This window comes from Scyliorhinus canicula, chromosome 16 (assembly GCF_902713615.1).
Source record: "Scyliorhinus canicula chromosome 16, sScyCan1.1, whole genome shotgun sequence".
NCBI lineage: Eukaryota > Metazoa > Chordata > Chondrichthyes > Carcharhiniformes > Scyliorhinidae > Scyliorhinus > Scyliorhinus canicula.
Window position 1 is genome coordinate 44,484,834 of NC_052161.1, and position 19,336 is coordinate 44,504,169.

Here is a 19,336-nt window from a genome sequence, read left to right on the forward strand (position 1 = left end):
AGATAGCCCATAATGAACGGCAAAAGGTCAAGTCAGGGGTGGAATCCCATAGATTCGATTACCCATCCATTCTGTGGAATGGGCCTGGGAAATCACGGGGTTGTCCCAGGAGAGAGCAGTCACTGACAGTGATGTTGGCCAGTACCAGAGAGGTGAGGATCCACTATCCCTTCATGCAGATGACCTGTCTCATGTGAATTGTTCATGTCAGACAAAATGATCTTTCCCTCTCACTGACCACATGTCCATTGTCTCACAGGTTCACCATCTGATGGGGCCCGGCCATCCAGAGTCGACCCCCCCCCCCCCCCCCCCCCCCCCGCCTTTCCTGCTACCCAAGAAGATACCTTGGAGGAGAGCTCCGAGGAGACCACTGGCTAGGTGCCACAGCTGTCACCTGTACCTTACGCCAGCACAAATAACATACCTCGGTGGGTGACATTAGTGGACAGGCTTTGGGAGCACAATCTGGTGTACAGGAACATCCAGGAGTGACAGCAATCAAACATGCAACCAATGAACACTCAGCATAGGACACAACCAATGGTCAGTCAGGACACTCAGAGGTGGCATCACCACAAGGCGGCATGACATAAACACTAGAAAAGGGATCAGGCACTCACACTCTGCCTCTTTCCATAGACAGACATCTAGAGAGTTAGACAGGGTTGATCAGCAGCATCACACCTCAGCACATGGCTTAGAACAAGCTGGTACTGTTAGACTGAGTTACTACAGTTAGATTAGCAGAGAGTCAAACTCATTTGAAAACTGTGTTATTAGTTCAATAAACACATTGAGCTTATTTCAGAGTCTGGAGCATCCTTTACTTAAGACTGCATCAAGTAGCAGCCTGTGTTATGCAAAACAACACATGATACCATGACTGACTGTTCAATCTATTTAGTTCAATTCAGCAAGATGCGTGACAATCAGCAACTGAATACAGGCACAATGGACAAGATTCAGGCTCGTCATCAGCTCAGGACCACCGGCAATCTTAGTGCCAACTGGCGATCATTCAAGCAGAAATTTCAACTATACGTGGAAGTATTCGACCTCAATGGCGCGACCGATGCTCAGAAGATAGCTCTTCTACTTACCACTGCGGGTGACCATGCGATAGAGATCTTCAACTCCTTTCACTTTTCCAAAGGACAGGACAAAACAAAGTACCAAACCATCCTGGACAAATTTGACAGCCACAGCGAGGTGGACACCAATGAAATCTTCGAGCGCTACATCTTCAAGCAGAGGATGCAAGGTAAAGACGAATCCTTCAACTCCTATATAACTAACCTTAGACTGCTAGTGCAATCCTGCAACTTCGGTGATATCACTGACTCCATGATCAGAAACCAAATTATTTTTGGAGTCCACTCTGATCCTCTGGATTGAAACGTGTACTGTGCATGAGCACTCTAAAAATCGTTATTCACAGTACAAAACGGCAGAAAGTGAAAAACACACCTCCCACGAGATGGAGAGTGTTCAGGCCATCTCCCGGATACAACGTCTTCACATTGACGAAAGCAGCCATTTTGCGTGATTTTCCGGGGGGCCCGACTCATGTGCAATGTGATCGGGAACATGAAATGGCCGAAAACCGCACTGCGCAGATGCAGACGTCCGAGAACCGCACCGCGCATGCGCAACGACGCACTGAGCGGCATGACGCCGACGTCATGTCGTGTGCGAACTGCAGCACCGCTCATTTTAAAAATAACTGCCCTGCAGGAGGCAAACGCTATTTAAACTGTGAGAAACCAAACCACTATGCAACCCTGTGCGGATCTGCACCACCAGTCAGGAGCCAGCGCTCCCAATTCTGACAGCGGCGCATCAGAAGTGTGCAACACCGAATGCATGACTCTGATCCAGGAAATGCGATGGACCCAGATGATGAATACCTGGACAACACTTACCAAGTGGGCATTATTACGAAGTGTGAATACGCCACACCGGACACATCGCGATTCCAATCAATCCTGGCCGTGGATTCCGAGGACGAATGGCATGCAGTGATGAAGGTCAACCACTGCCCCATCCAGTTCAAACTGGACACAGGTGCCTCCACCAACCTTATTTCGCAGGTGGACTTCAAGAGAATCAAGAACCCCCCACAACCTTCCAGCTGCCTGCAAACTCCTGGACTACAATGGAAATGCAATCAAGGCCCTGGGGTCCTGCCATCTGCAGGTGTCTAGCTGACACACACAAGCAAGCTTACGCTTCGAGATTGTTAAACCAGACAGGGTGTCCCTGCTAGGTGCACACGCCTGCAAGCAACTGAACCTCATTCAAAGGGTCTACACCACGACGCCATTCGGATCTTCAGACCAGCATCGACGTCATCCTAACCCAGTACCCAGATGCATTTCGCAAGATGGGCATGCTGCCATATGAGTACAAGATTCTACTGCGGCCTGATGCCAAGCCAGTGGTCCATGCATCACGACGAGAGAGCACCTGAAGGCAGGGCTCACGAGTCTACAACAAAAAGGCATCATCTCCAAGGTCACTGAACCAACCGACTGGGAACCGCTCGATGGTGTGCGTAAAGAAGCCTTCGGGGGACCTACGCATCTGCATTGACCCCAAGGATTGAAACAAAAACATTATGCGGGAACATTACCCCATCCCGAAGAGGGAAGAAATCACGAGTGAGATGGCACACGCACGCTTCTTCACAAAATTAGATGCATCCCAAGGATTTTGGCAAATCCAACTTGAAGAATCCAGCAGAAGGCTCTGCACCATCAACATGCCTTTTGGCAGATTTTGCTACAACCGAATGCCATTTGGCATCATCTCGGCATCAGAGATTTTCCATCGCATCATGGAACAGATGATGGAGGGAATAGAAGGGGTTTGTGTCTTCGTTGACGATATCATAATCTGGTCCACAACCCCAGAGGAACGTGTGTGGCGACTCAAGAAAGTATTCTGACGCATACATGAACATGGCCTCAAGCGCAACAGGTCCAAGTGCTGTTTTGGGATATCCACGCTTAAGTTCCTGGTGATCAGATTTTGTGACACGGTGTGCGCCCGGACACAGACGAAATTAAAGAAATCAAGGCAATGAAAGTCCTCGAGGACAATAGGGCAGTACTGCGCTTCCTGGGAATGGTCAATTTCCTTGCCAAGTTCATCCCGTATTTGACCACACACACCACGGCCCTACGCAACCTGGTTAAAAGATCAACCGTCTTTGAGTGGAAGGCGGAGCACCGAACAGAGTGGCTGGAGCTGAAAGCCAAGCTCAGCACTGCACCTATCCTTGCATTCTTTGACCCAGACCGAGAGACCAAGATATCCACAGATGCAAGTCAGGATGGCATTGGGGAGGTGTTGCTTCGAAGAGACAACACGTCATCTGGGTACCAGTAGCATCACAGGAAATGACACCCACTGAGACAAGATATGCGCAGATTGAGAAGGAATATTTAGATCTTGTCACCGGCATCCTCAAATTTCATGATTATGTCTACGGCTTGCCAATATTTACTGTTGAGACGGATCGTAGGCCTCTGGTCCACATCCTCCAAAAGGACCTGAATGACATGATGCCTCATTTACAGAGAATTCTGCTCAAACTCCGGAGGTATGATTTCAATTTGGTGTACACAACTGGCAAGGAGCTCACCATCGCCGATGCATTGTCCCACACCGTCAACTCACCCAGTGAACTACTGGAGATCATCCAGCATATTGAACTGCAGGTACAACTGTGTGCAGGCACTCTCTCGGCAACAGATAAGAAGATCGTTCTCATCCGAGAAGAGCCGGCCAAAGACCCCCTGTTGCAGCGAGTCATCCACAACCTCAGCAATGGGTAATCTTTCAAGGACGACCTGACGCTGATCAACGGCATCCTGCTCAAGCTGGACAGGATAGTCATCCCGCTACGTCTCCAGAGCATGGTGCTGCGGCAGATTCATGGGGGAAACCTGGGCATAGAAAAGTGCAGACGCAGGGCCCGGCAAGCTGTCGACTGGCCTGGCATCAACCAGGGCATCACGGACATGGTCCTGAACTGCGAAACCTGTCAGAGGTTCCAACCAGCGCAGAGCAAGGAGACGCTCCAACCACATGATCTAGAGACCTCTCCGTGCTCCAAGGTTGACATTGACCTATTCCACATGAATGGCCGCAACTATATCTTTATCATCAATTACTTTTCGAACTATCCTGAGGTGCTGAAGCTGCCAGACTTCACCTCACGGACCGTTATCAAAGCGTTTACAGAGACATTCTCACGGCATGGCATCCCGAACACTGTCATGAGCGACAATGACCCGTGCTTCCACAGTCAAGAATGGTCCACGTTTGCCAAGAGCTACAATTTCAGGCATGTCACCTGTTGAAACTGGACAAGTTGAAAAAAGGGTGCACATCGTTAAGCAGCTCATCCGCAAGGCCTTGGACTCCGCTTCCGACATACACCTCTACTGACGGGGAGGGGACTTTCAAATTGGAGCAGGAGGAGGGTTGATGACGGTGGTTGCCCGAGGGCTTGGGAGCCCCACTTGGGCTTGGGAGGTTATAGACGGGTTGGGGGCGATGCAATCAGGTAAGGCCCCGGGACCCGATGGATACCCGGTTGAGTTTTATAAAAACATTGCCGGGTTGCTTGGGCCGTTCCTGGTAAATGCTTTTAATGAGTCCAAGGAGCTGGGAGTGCTCTCCCCCAACGTTATCGCAGGCATCGATTTCCCTCATTTTGAAGCTGGATAAGGACCGGAGAGTTGTGGGTTGTATCGGCTGATCTCCCTGTTCAATGTGGATGCAAAATTGCTGGCAAAGATCTTGGCCACATGCTTAGAGGATTGAGTCCCGGAGGTAATAGGGGAGGACCAGACGGGATTTGTGAAGGGACGACACCTGACGTCCAGTATTAAACAGCTCCTAAATGTGATAATGATGCCTGCGGAGGGGAGCGAGGTCGAGGTGGTGGTGGCCATGGATGCAGAGAGGGCCTTTGATCGAGTGGAGTGGAGGTACCTGTCGGATGTCCTGGGAAGATTCAGGCAGGGATTTCTGGATTGGGTCCGGTTGCTTTTTCAGGCACCGGTGGCGAATGTAAGGACCAACTGGGTTTGGTCGCGGTATTTTAGTCTGTGCAGGGGGACAAGGCAGGGGTGCCCACTCTCCCCACTACTGTTTGCCCCGGCAATAGAGCCTTTGGCAATAGCACTAGGAACATTTGGGGGGGGATAGTAAGGGGGGGGGGGGGGAGGTGGAGCATAGGGTCTTGCTGTATGCAGACAATTTGCTCCTGTATATAACAGACCCATTGGGGGGGATTGCAGGAATTATGGGAATACTGGAGGAATTTGGTCGGTTCTCAGGTTAAAAAATAAACATGAGCAAGAGCGAGGTCTTCTCGATCCAGACAAGGGGGCAGGAGAGGAGACTGAGGGAGATGGTGCAAAGGAGTTTTAGGTATCTGGGGATTCAGGTGGCAAGGGACTGAGGGCAGCTTCATAAATTAAATTTGGACAGGGTGATTGAGCAAATGAAAGGGGACCTCCCAAGGTGGGACGTGCTCCCACTTTCATTGGCGGGGCGGGTACAGACTGTGAAAATGACAGTTCTCCTGAGATTGTTCTTTGTGTTTCAGTGTCTCCCAATCTTTATCCCCAAAGCATTTTTTAGGAAAGTGAACGCAACGATCTCGGGTTTTATATGTGCTGGTAAGGCCCCGAGGGTGAAGAAGGTCCTTGAGCGGGGGTGCGAGGAGGGAGGCTTGGCCCTTCCGAACTTTATTAACTACTGGGCGGCTAATATTTCAATGGTTAGGAAGTGGGTAGTAGGGGAAGGGGTCTGTGTGGGAGGCTTTGTTAACGGCACCTCCACCGTTCTCGCCGGCTCGGTGCTCCACAAGCCCAGTGGTAGTGACAGCCCTGAGAGTGTGGGGGCAATGGAAGCAGCATATGAGACTGGAGTGGGTGTTGGTGTGGTCACCGATCTGTGACAATCACTGGTTCGCTCCGGGGTGCTGGGGGCTTAAGGAGTTGGCTGGGTGGGGATTGAAAGGTTTGGAGATCCCTTCATTGAGGAGGGGTTCCCGAGCCTTGAGGAGCTAGTGGAGTTGCCGGGTGGGAACAGATTTCGGTACCTGCAGGTACGGGACTTTGGCCGGAGGCAGGTTCCAAGCTTCCCTCGCCTCCCTCTAAGGGGACTGCAGGATAAGATGATGTCTAAAATAGGGGTTGGGAAGGGGCGGGGGGGAGGGGGTGGTCTTGGAAATATACAAGGAATTGATGGAATGGAAGGGTTCCCAATTGGGGAGGTGAAAGGGAAGTGGGAGAACAAGTTGGGAGGGGAGTCGGAAGTTGGGCTATGGGAGAAGGCCCTGAAAAGAGTCAATGCATCCTTGTTGTGTGCCAGGCTTAACCTGATCCAGTTCAAAGTGGTCCACAGGTCTCATATGACTGTGGCCCGGAGAGTAGGTTTTTTGAGGGGGTGGTGGACAGGTGTAGTCGGTGCGGGGGGGGGGGAGTCCTGCGAATCATGAACATATGTTTTAAGCATGTCCGAAGCTAAGGGGATTTTAGCAGGGATTCTCAGATGTCATGTCAGAGTGAGGGTGACTCTGAGCCCAGAGGTGGCAATATTTGGAGTAACGGAAGACCTGGAAACCCAGGGAGGAGAAAGGCTGACGTTTTGGCCTTTGCCTCCCTGGTGGCCCGGAGACGGATTTTGCTGGGCTGGAGGGACTCGGAGCCTCCAAAGTCGGGGGTGTGAGTCAGTGACATGGCAGGGTTTCTTAGGCTAGGGTTCAATACAGGGGTTCGCTCTGAGGTGGCAGCCGTTCATCGATTTCTTTCAGGAAAAGTGACCGTCAGCAGAAGGGAGGAGGGAATGGGGGGGATGGGAAAGGGGAGGCATGGCAGTGAAATTGGGGGGAAGTTGGGTGGTTACTCTGGGGTTTTTGCATGTGCTGGACCGCCCTGTTATTTAGAATGTTAATATGTTGAAATGTCAAAATTATAAATGACTCAATAAAAGGTTTATAAAAAAAAGGAAATGCATCTTGAGCAGGCTGATGCATTATTCAATGACAGCACGGGTGGCAACGGGGCCTCATTATAACGGGACTCCACCTCGTTATCAGTCCTCCACACCAGCGTATTCAGCCTTGACCTGAGCGGGTAACCCTTGTTCCCCATGGCACAACCTGTCATCCTGAGGTGCTCCTTGAAGACACCGGGGATCTCCGAGTGCCCCAGGATGTGGCTGTCATGCACGTTCCCAGGGTAACGGGCACACACGTGCATGGTTCTAAGGCGGTGGTTGCACACAATCTGATCATTCAGGGAGTGGAACCCTTTCCTGTTACTATAGGGCACTCTCTGATGCACTGGTGCTTGTAGAGCGACATGGCTGCCATTGATCCCTCCCCTGGAACTGGGGCATCCAGCAATAGCAGCAAATCCTGCAGCCCAGGCATCTTGGTGGGCCTGGCCAAGCTCAAAGGTGATAAAGTCTGATCCCTGACATACAGAGCATCTGTCACCTCTCAAGTGCACCTGTGGGCGGATGCGCTGAATGCCGGAGGTGAGGTGAGAATGATTGCTCTTGACATCAAGGCAGCATTTGGCCAAATATGACATCAAGGAGCCCTAGCAAAACTGGAGTCAATGGAAATCAGGATTTGTGTATTGTCACGTTTACCGAGCTGCAGTGAGAAGTATTGTTCTGCGTACAGTTCAGACAGATCATTCCGTATATGAATACATATACATACAGCAAACATAATATACGCAATGTAAATACATAGACACAGGCATCGGGTGAAGCATAAAGGAGTTAAGTACTATTCAGTAGAGAAGATGTGTGAAGAGATCAGATCAAGAGGGTGGTTTAGAAGTCTAGCAACTGCGGGGAAAGCTCTCCTCTGGTTGGAGTCATATTATGGAACAAAGGAAGATGGTTATAGTCGTTGGAAGTCAATCATCTCAACTCAGGGACATCACTGCAAGAGTCCCTCAGGGTAGTGTCTGAGGCCCAACCATCTTCAGCTGCTTCATCACTGACCTTCCTTACATCATAAAGTCAGAAGCGGGGATGTTTGCTGATGACTGCACAATGTTCAGCACCATTCGCAACTCCTCAGATAATGAAGCAGTCTCTGTCCAAATACAGCAAGACTTGGACAATATCCAGGTTTGGCATAGGGCAAGGTACATTCGCACCACACAAGTACCAAGCAATGACCATCTCCTACAAAAGAGGATCTAAGCATCACCCCTTGACATTCAATTACCATCAATGAATCCCCCACAATCAACATCGTGGGGGTTACCATTTATCGGAAACAGAATCGACTGGCCATATTAATACTGTGGCTACACGAGCATGTCAAAGGCTAGGAATCTTATGGCGAGTAACTCACTTCCTGATGACCATCTACAAGGCACAAGTCAAGAGTGTAATGGAATACTCTCCACTTGCCTGGATCAGTGCTGCTCCAACAGCACACATGAAGCTCAACACCATCCAGGACAAAGCAGCCCACTTAATTGTTACTCCTTGCACAAAATTCAATCTCTTCACCACCGACGAACAATGGCAGCCTTGTGTACCATCTACAAGATGCACCGCAGTAACTCGCCAAGGTTACTTAGGCAGCACCTTCCAAACCTACAACCACTACTATCTAAAAGGACAAGAGCAGTAGATACCTGGGAACCAACCCCACCACCTGAAGGTTCTCCTCCAAGTCATTCACCACCACCCCGACTTAGAAACATATCACCGTACCTTCACTGTTGCTGGGTCAAAATCCTGGACATCCCTCCCTAACAGCACTGTTGGTGTACTTATACCTCAGGGACTGTAGCGGTTCAAGACTGCAGCTCACCACCACCTGCTAAGATCAATTCGGGATGGGCAATAAATGCTGGCCTAGCCAGTGACGTCCACATCTCGTAAATTAATTTTTAAAAAAATGACTGTGATATGCCACACAGGTCCCCACTCAAACCCTGGAATGACCCGGTGTTGTGAACATTTAAGACTGCAGTGACCATCACGGCCACCGGGAGCGAGTGTCCTCCTCCTCCATGGGATGCTGTGACCATGGGTCTTCTGCGGCATGGCGTCCGTAAGCTCATTGAATGACCAATGACACCTGTACACCTTGGGCCATCGCTGGCCTCCCCTTCTGGGTTCCTCCTCAGCCTAAGGGGTGGTCAAGTCTTCAGGGTGTGCAGCAGCCCCCTGCACATGGGGTGTCGCCTCCACTCTGAATGTCACTGCTGCCTTCTATGTCTTCTGCCCACCTTGGCTGTCACAAGCACAACATGGGCAGCCCCCATGGGATCAACTCTGGAAGGAATTGGAGAAGGAGAGAGTCCAACAATCAGTTCGGCTTTCCATCCCGGGACCCTCAAGTCCCCAAGCCTTCCCCACCACGACCATGACTGTCCCGCCTTTTCTCAGAGTGCCATCTAGTGAACCAGTTGTGCTGGCAAACCTTGTTCTCCACATTCACTCCTGGCCACATCAGGAGCCCCTAGACTCCAGGCGTCTGCCGGGAACATTAGGGAGGCCATACACAGCTGCCCTTCATTCATTCACCCTTTGGCCATGGGAGAATCCTCGGTAGAGAAGCCCTACTCTTTCATGTTTGATTGTTGGCAGCTGCCTCCAAGGTGCTGATGCATCAAGGATTGCTGAACATGCAGTGCGCTAATCACCCTCTGAAACATGGCACCTTTGCTTTTGAGGAGACACTTGAGAGTTGAGGAGCGTGAAGTGCTCTCACAACTAACAATGCTAATTCCTCATTTGAAATAGCCTTCAGCTGTGAAGCTCACGGTCAAAGGGGTGAAATTGACTTTCAGGATAGAAGCCTCAGCATATCTCTATCCTGGAAGTATCCTGGTAGGACAGGCAGGCTGCAGCTGTGGTTGCCCCTGTTATGGGTCTGCACAATATTTAAAGATGGCTTGAGGGCCTCAGAGACACAAAGTCCTTCACCCTCCCCCCACCCCCTCGACCCAGGGGTGACCTCCGACCTGGAACACTTCAGCCCCGACCATGCCCGACACCCCCGAAGGGTCTCTTCCGCCCCTCCCCCCCATCCCCACAGCACTGGGACAGCAGCTCCAGTGTCCTTAAGCTGCTAATGGAAAATGGAAAGGGCTACTCATGTCCTCACTTTCCTTTAGGAGCCATTGCGGCAGCTTCATATTTTTGAAAATGAGTTCTAAACGATGCCCACGCAACGCCTCACTGTGGTATCAGGTAATTCCTAGGAGGCCGTTGCATTCGACTTCAATTGTGTTAATGATATTCAAATGTATGCAAATTAGGGTTAATGATATTCTTGCCATTTATGGGTGCGATCCGGAACTCCCCCAGCGGGATTCTTGATTTTTCCCTCCCCCACTATTCAACAGTCACCCCCCGACTTTGCCAAGAGACATGGCTAGAGGCAATTTCCCTGATGAACTTCACATCTGCTACTGTCTAAATCCTCAACAAAACATAAGGATAATAGCACTCTCGACTTACTGGCCCCAGAAACCACCAGGAGCAATTAAAGCCTGGAGACAGGGCCACCGCCACCTGAGACAGGCTGAAGGAAGGAACGGTGGCGGACCGATGACAGGGCTGGCTAGTTAGAAGGCTTGCATTCAGTTTATTAGGACATTGGTCCAGTTCAATTCATGGTTGTTAGGTCCTCTGGCTCTCACATGTCACTCCCCCTTATAATTATTTAATCTGTGTTTAAAGTGTTTTTCATTACCTGTGTGTTTATTTTGACAAGCTTAAAAGTATCTTCAATGGGAATTTCACTGGATTTTCTTGATTAACAATTTTTTGAAAAGGTAAGAGGGAGAATTTTCTTCAAAGGAAATGTTAAACGCCTGACTGTTTTTCGTTGAATTCATGAGCAGTTCAAATGCTTGCCAGTATTATTACATGGCTCAGGGTTCTGTACCAAGTGGATACTGGAAGAATGCTTCAAAGGCACAGCAGATGTCAGGACATTAAATCAATGTGAAAATCAAATTACTGCATTGAAAACGTACTTAAATGATAATAAACCATTACCTGATGACTTGAAGTTGGCAAGAGCTTTTAAATGTATCTGTCAATAGGTTCCCGACTTTACAGCAGGCTTCCCCCTAGTTCGCAACTGAATTAGCTGGCGTGGTTCCCACAATCTTCAGGAATCCACCCGCCCACACTTGATTTTGGAGTTGGCTTTAAATGTCTCTACAATAAATTTTAAAGAATCAAATGAGTGTCAGGTTGCAACCTGCCACGATAACCGATCCAAAAAGAATTGCAGCAGGGAAGGGAACTTGGAAAGGAAATGTTAAAATATGGCCCCGCACGCTTCCAATTTTGTCCTCCCAAAGAGATAGGCTCAGCGTTAGGATATGTACATTCAGCCCTGCTGTCATATTTGACTCAGAGATAAGCTTCCAACCATACATTTGCACCATCAATAAGACTGCGTATTTCCAGCCTGCCTGACTTCACACACATCTCCACTCATCTGCTGATGAAATCCTCACTCATACCTTTGTTATCCCTGGAGTTGGCTATTCCAATGCACTACTGGCTGGACTCCCACATTTTTCACTCAGTAAATATGCCACTCAAAACTCTGCTTAACTTACACCAAGTCCTGTTCAACTATCACCCCTATGCTCGTCAACTTATATTGGTGCCTGGTCAAGCAATGTCTGCATTTCAAAATGCTCATCCTGGTTTTCAAATCCCTCTGTCGTCTTCACCTGCCCGATCACTGTAAGCTCCACCAGTCCCACAATCCTCCAAGATATCTAATGCCCAATTTTAATCATTCCATCATTGGTAACTGTGCCTTCAAATGCCTAGGCCTCAAGCTCTGGAATTCCCTCCCTTTGCCTCTTCGCTTTCATCTCCTTTGCTCCTTTAAGACACTTATTAAAACTTATCTCTTTGACCAAGCTTTTAGTTCTCTGGCCACATATGTGGCTCTGTGTCATAATTTGTTTTGGGCAGAAATCTCCGATCTGGTGATTAAGATCTATGGTGGGGGTAGGAACATCGAGCTGTGGAGGGCAGTGGGGAAACATGCCAAATCATCCAGCCCCCATCTCATTAATTATGCAAACAGTATTTTGTGCCATACTCTGTGGCATCAGGTGCGTAGTGTGCTGACCTTTCAATACGCCATATTAGAAAGGCGCCCAACATCATTGACCTACTATTAAAGAAAGAATGTGAACCTCCTGAGAGTGAGATGGATTTCTGTGTGCACTCTGAGGCTGGAAATGGACTCCTCCAGGGCACCGAATCGGGACGGTCCACGAGCAGAAGCTCCCCCCCCACTCGCTCCCCCTCCCCCCACTCCCCCCACCCCCACCCGCTGCTGTGGTGTTCTGAGGAGCCATGGTTGCCAATGGCTTCCATCTTGAACTCCGGAGGCAGGCTGAGGCATTGTTCAGGTGAATCCCAACATCTGCTTGCCATACTGTTCCAAATAGGTTTCTCATTGGCGTCTATTCCCGCTGGTGCTGTGGAGAATCAGGCTTGTATGGTCGGACATTCACCTGCACCCCATTCGCATAATACAACTGAGCTTCACGGAGCCTCAAGTGGTTTTCCAGATCCGCCAATGGGGAGCACCGGCAGAAAATCTTGTGTTAAATTCACGTGGGCATAGAAACAACTTTTGGGACTCCAGTTGAATTCCCACCCCTCCTGCCCACCATTGAACTTGCCGGTAGGGTCTTGAAATAATTCAGCTCTTATAATACGCCTGGAACACTTATTATGTTAAAGGCTCAAGAAATATATAAGTTGTTGTCATAAGCCTCTTCCCCCACCATCCCCATCTCTATTCTCCTTTATAAGATGCCTAAAAACATACTTTTTCTTCTGGCTTTGTGTCAAATCCTGTTTGATGATGCTCCTGTTATGCACCTTGGGATGTTTTACTGTGTTAACGGCTCTGAATAAATACAAGTCATTGTAGCATTATGCTCCTCCCTCTCTCCTACCTCCATTGAATAGTGCACAGGAACAGAGCACAAAGTATTCTGCTCCCATACTAGCCCAGGAGTTCAGGATTGATTTGAATTTCCATTCACATGTTTTAGGAGCGCCCTCCTGGTGAAGGTTCAGCCTTCACCAGTTTGAGCATCAATGGAAGAGGCAAAAAATTGAAACAGAGCTGTAGGCATCTTGCAATATTCAAAACAACACTTTATAAAATGCCTGCACAAATCTGAGGCCACATCTATATTGCAACTGTGGCACTGGTGTGAAGCAGTTTTGCTTTGTACTTAAAATACAACCTGAATTTCAAATCAGGGTCAAGCCTAATACTGGAATAAAACAATTCTTCCCTGGAATAAAGTGACTCTGGCAGTCAATTCAAAAACAATTTGCATTTATGTAGGTCTCAACTTTCCAAATTCAAACGACACAAGTGGCAGTCAGAAATTGAAAAGCATTCAGTTGTAATGTAAAGACACCTATATATTTGTGCAAAACCAGTTCTGGACTTTGTTAATGTGTCCAGTTCAGCCTAATATGTAAAAAGAATTCTGAAATTGTGAATAACGAAAATAAAACCTGTAGTAATAATGTCTCCTATGACACCACATGCAGGAGTCACATAAAGTATCACATTCAGGTGAAACAGGGCTCAAGGTTTGGGGACATAACATTACCAGGGTATCTAAACATAATTAAGTACCCATGTTAGAGTCATTATCACTCTGTCCTTATTATTATATATTACTCTGATTTTATTTTATTACGAGTTGTCATCTTGTGGCATTTCACACAAAAGGGTTGAATTTAATTCTCCAATTTGTACTTAATGGGGTGTTAGGGCTTTCAAAATAGATTTGGTCCCATCACTCCGATGCTCCAGCCGTTATTTTTCAAGGTGCCTGACGCTAATTTGGCATATCAATTGCCTGGGGCAATTTTCCACCTGCGTTTGCCGTGATCACAAATGGCGACATGGGCACAAAATTTCATGAGAATTAGAAACCGGTGGTGGTGAATTAACGATGGATGAGACTCTCGTTTCATTAAATTGTGATAAATTTAAAACTTAAGAACATAAGAGCTAGGAGCAGTAGTAGGCAATTCAGCCCCTTGAACCCGCTCCGCCATTCGGGACAAACATTGCTGATCTCATCTCGACCTCAACTCCATTTTCCTGCCTGTTCCCCATAACCCTTCAACCCATGACTAATTAAAAATCTGTCTATCTCCTCCTTAAATTAACTCAATGTCTCGGTATTCAGCGCACTCTGGGGTAGTGAATTCCACAGATTCACGATCTTTTGTGAGAAGTAATTTTTCATAATCTCTGTTTTAAATCTGCTACCCCTCATCCTAAAACTATGATCTTTTGTACTAAATGGTCCCACAAGAGGAAGCATCTGCCCTACGTCTATTATGTTAATTCCTTTTATCATCTTATATACCTCAATTAGATCTCCTCTCATTCTTCTAAACTCCAGAGAGTATAGGGCTAAACTGCTCAATCACTCTCCATAAGACAAACCCTTATCATTTCTGGAATCAATCTAGTGAACCTCTACTGAACTGCCTCGAAGGCAAATAGGGCAGCACAGTAGCACAGTAGCGCTGTTGCTTCACAGCTCCAGGGTCCCAGGTTCGATTCCAGGCTATGGTCACTGTCTGTTTGGAGGCTGCATGTTCTCCCCGTGTCTGCGTAGGTTTCCTCCGGATGCTCCGGTTTCCTCTCACAAGCCCCGAAAAACGTGTTGTTAGGTAAATTGGACATTCTGAATTCTCCCTCTGTGCACCCGAACAGGTGCCGGAATGTGGCGACTAGGTTATAACCTATAAAGGCTAACCTATAAAGGTTTTAAAAAGAAAATACATCCCTCCTCAATAAGGGGACCAAAACTGTACACAACACCCCAGATGTAGTCTCATTAATGCCTTGTACAGTTGCACCAACACATCCCTACTTTTATACTCTATTCCTTTAGCGATAAAGGCCAGATTTCCATTTTCCTTCCTTATTACTTACTGTACCTTCATGTTAGTTTTCTGCAATTCTTGCACAAGGACACCCAAATTCTTCTGCACCGAGCACTCTGTAGTTTCTCTCCATTTAGATAATAAGTTGCCCTTCCATTTTTTGCGACCAAAATAGATAACCTCACACTTATCCACATTAGACTCTACATGCCAGATTTTAGCCCACTCACCTAACCTATCTATATCCATTTGTAAATTTCAACCTACTATCCCACCTATTTTAGTGTTATCTGCAGATATGGCTATAGTATATTTTATCTTTACATCCAAATCATTAACATGTATTGTAAATAGTTGGGACCTGAGGACCGATCCCTGTGGCACCCCACTAGTTACATTTTGCCAACCAGAAAAAAAAACATTTATCCCGACACTCTGCTTTCTGTCGGTTAGCCAGTCTTCTATCCAAGCTAATGAATTCCTGCTAATCTTACCTTGTGTAACACCTTTTGTGCGGCACCCTTTCAAATGCCTTTTGCAAGCCCAGATATACCACATCTACAAGGTCCCCAGTATCCACTTAGTTTGTAACATCTTTGAATAACTCTAGCAAATTAGTCAAACATGATTTACCCTTCATAAAATCACACTGGCTTTGGTAGATTGCATTTTGACTGTCGAGAAAACTGTTATTACTTCCTTAATAATGGATTCTAAAAATTTCCCATGACAGATGTTGAACTAATTGATCTCTGGTTTCCTACTTTCTGGCTCCCTCCGTTTTTGAATAAGGGCGTTACATTACCATTTTTTTCAATCCACTGAAACCTTTCCCACATCCAGGGAATTTTGGAATATTATAACCGTTGGATCATATATCCCTGCTGCCACTTCCTTTAAGACCCCCTAGGATGTAGGCCATCAAGCTTGTCTGCCTCCAATCCCAATAGTTTATTTAGTACCTTTTTCCTAGCGATGACAATTTTTCTAATTTCCTCCCTTTCTATTGCATTGCCTGTTACTCTTGAGAAGGCACTACTGTCCTCCACCATGAAAATTGAGGCTAAACATTGATTTAGTGTCTTTGCCATTTCTGTGTTCCACACTATTAACTCCCCAGTCTCATTCTCCAAGGGACCAAGATTCACTTTAGCTACCCTCGTCCTTTTTATATACTTATAGAAGCTCTTGTTATCCTTTTTTATATTTTGCCCTGGTTTTCTTCCATAATTTACCTTTGCTCTTTTTATTACCTTTTTAGTAACCCTTTATTGATCTTTAAAAGTTTCCCAATCTTCCAGCCTGCCACTGGCCTTTGCAATTTGGCATGCCTTTGTTTTTGTCTTTATGTTAACTTTAACTTCCTTGCTCAGCCATGGATATTTTTTCCCCTCTTGCAATCTTTCTTCCTCTCTGGAATATATTTTAGTTGGCATATATTGAATATCTCCTTAAACAACTGCCATTGTCCATTAACTGCCCTACCTTTTAGTTGTCTACAAGGGACAAATCTGTCCTGGTGCCTACGTAATTACCTTTGATTAACTCCAGAAAGTTAGTGTGGGATTCCAGTTTCTTGCCTTCAAACTGAATTTGAAATTCTATCATGCTATGATCACTCTTCCCTTGAGGGTCCTTAATTATGAGGTCAATAATGAATCCCTCCTCATTACATGATACCAAATCCAAAATGGTCTGCTCCCTGGCTGGTTCCGCAACATATTTCTCCAAAAAACAATCTCCAAAATATTCAGTGAACCCCACCCTTGAGGGCTCTTGCCAATTTGATTAATCCAGTCTATATGCAAATTATAGCACCGACACAGTAGCACAGTGGTTAGCACTATTGCTGCACAGCGCCAGGATCCCAGGTTCGATTCCAGCTTGGGTCACTGTCTGTGCGGAGTCTGTACATTCTCCCTGTGTCTGCGTGGGTTCCCTCCGGGTGCTCTGGTTTCCTCCCACAAGTCCTGAAAGACGTGCTGTCAGGTGAATTGGACATTCTGAATTCTCCATCCATTTACCCGAACAGGCACCGGAATGTGGCAACTAAGGGCTTTTCACAGTAACTTCATTGCACTGTTAATGTAAGCCTACTTGTGACAGTAATGATTATTATTATGATGATGATGGTAATGATTATTATTATTATATTGGCATGCCTTTCTTACAAGCCTCCAATATTTTTATCATTTATCCTGTGTCCCACTGCAGAACTACTGTTTTGGGATCTATAGATTATTCCCATCAGGGACTTCTTTCCTTTGCTATTTCTTATTTCTACCCAGATTAATTCCACGTCTTGATCTCCAGTGCCTATATGATTATTCACTACAGCATTGGTTCATTCCTTTACTAGCAAAGCTGCACCTCACTCCTTTTCCTTTCTGTCTATCCTTCCAAAATATTGAGTACCCTTGAACTCCCAGACCTGGTATCCTTGTAACCATGTCTCAGTAATCGCCACCAGTTGTACCCTTTTGCCTCTACTTGCACTGTTAACTCATTAATTTTGTTCTGAATGCTTTGTGCATTCAGGTCCAAAGCCTTTAACTTTGTTCTATTATCAAATTTCCCTACTCTTGTCTGATTCTTTGGTGTAATATGGTGATCACATATTCTGTCCCATTTAAAAATATTTCTGGTAAAATTCCACCTCATCACTCTCCTACACTCCTTCACCTTTAACTTTGATCTGCAGGTGGTTTCCTAAAAGGTCTCCCTCTTCAAGCAGTATTTCCAAGAAATCTCCATACAAGAAATCTCCAAATGTCAGTTCAAGTCACACACCATCATGACTAAGAGATATATTGGGAGGGATTCTCCATTGCCCAACACCGATATTGTAATCGGCAATCGGGCAAAGGATTCCTTCTGACAGCCAAATCGGGGGTGTAGCCTGTTTGACTCTGGTTTTCGAGTCTCTGGTCCCTTCGAAATGGCGTCATCGCGTCGTGCTGCACGTGCTGCTGAATCGTCATTGACACGTCATCGGAAGGCCCTCCCCGATGCTCCGCCCCAATGGGCTGAGTTCCTGACTGCCCGGTTGACGTGTGGTCTGAGAGGTCAGGAACCCGACATGGTGGTTGCGGACTGTGCCCAGTGCTGCCACACTCAGCCGGGATCCATGCTGCTGGCTGGGGGGGTGCTTCTGTGAGTAATGGGGGGGATCGTTGGGGGGTGGCCAGGGGTGGCCTGTGGGGTCGCATTTGGCTGGTTGGTTCTGTGCACGGTCGACGCCATGTTGTACGGCGCGACCACTGCAGGTCGTCGTCATGCACATGCGCGGCCATGGACCCGGCCATTCTCCGGCCGCTTTTGGCGCGGGAGCCGGGAGTTTCACCCGGTGCCACAGCTAGCACCTCACCGGCTCCAGAATCGGTGAGGGTTCGGTGACGATTTTGGCGTTGTAAAACACCCATGAATTCTCCGTTTCAGCCGCACTTAGCCACTGAAATGACTAATCCAACCCATTGCCTTTACTTCATGCACATTGGATTATTATCCAGAAATAAAAGCTCTGTTGGTTCATTTTCACAATATGGGTTGCAGCAGTTCAAGAACAGGCCAGCAGCATGTGTAGAGGGAAACAAAGTTAAGATTGGGAGACAGTGGTCTTTCAGCGGAAGAAACTATTGCAGTTTTAAAAGTTTTTGTTTCTTAATTTCAGATTTCCAGCATCCGTTGCATTTTGCTCTTGTATACTGTTACTTTATTATTAGTTACATTGAAGGCTCTCACCTTCTCAACCTTGCCCCTCCCTGATGTGTGGTGATCCTCAGGTTAAATCACCACCAGTCAGTTCTCCCCTTCAAAGGGGAAAGCAGCCTATGGTCATCTGGGGCAATGGCAACTTTACTTACTTTAGTTACATTGGACAAAATTCACAAAACAATACAGTGTAAACCCCCAGGTGCCCCCACAGTGTTGCCCACTAACACAAATGCAAATTTGCAACACTACTGCTTCCCATTTGTGAAGGAGGTGGCAGAAAGACCATGGCCACAGGCACCGCGGTGCAACAATTCAGCTCTGAAAAATTATCAGGGGCAGGTAATGGGTGATTTGGGCAAATTCAGTTGGGACCCCTCCCCATGAATACCTAAGACTTAAAACTGTCACTCCTAATTATTCCTTCAGTATTCTCAGATTTCAAGATACCTTTTGAATATGTTTCATCCCACAAATTAGGAAGAAGCTTCCAGAAACCAGGTGTTCTAGTAATACTCCAGACCCACAAGTTAAATTCCCCAGCAGTGTAAGATTCCAGCACCACCTTCACAGTTGTTAGATCTGGCACCTTTGTCACACTGACTGACACCATTTGTGACATCATCACCCAGTCATG

The 19,336-nt window shown here is 47.2% G+C and overlaps 1 long non-coding RNA gene across 2 annotated transcripts in view; it reads right to left on the minus strand.

The window, feature by feature from the left end:
• The window catches only part of LOC119950914, a 45,167-nt gene extending 25,915 nt beyond the window's left edge, over positions 1 to 19,252 (minus strand). For both annotated transcript variants that reach the window (XR_005457458.1, XR_005457459.1), the window contains exons 1-2: positions 19,150 to 19,252; positions 11,074 to 11,238 (exon numbers count right to left, since the gene is read on the minus strand). This is a non-coding gene — a long non-coding RNA (uncharacterized LOC119950914). The remainder of the gene's footprint in view (positions 1 to 11,073; positions 11,239 to 19,149) is intronic.
• Between the last annotated feature and the right edge of the window lie 84 nt (positions 19,253 to 19,336).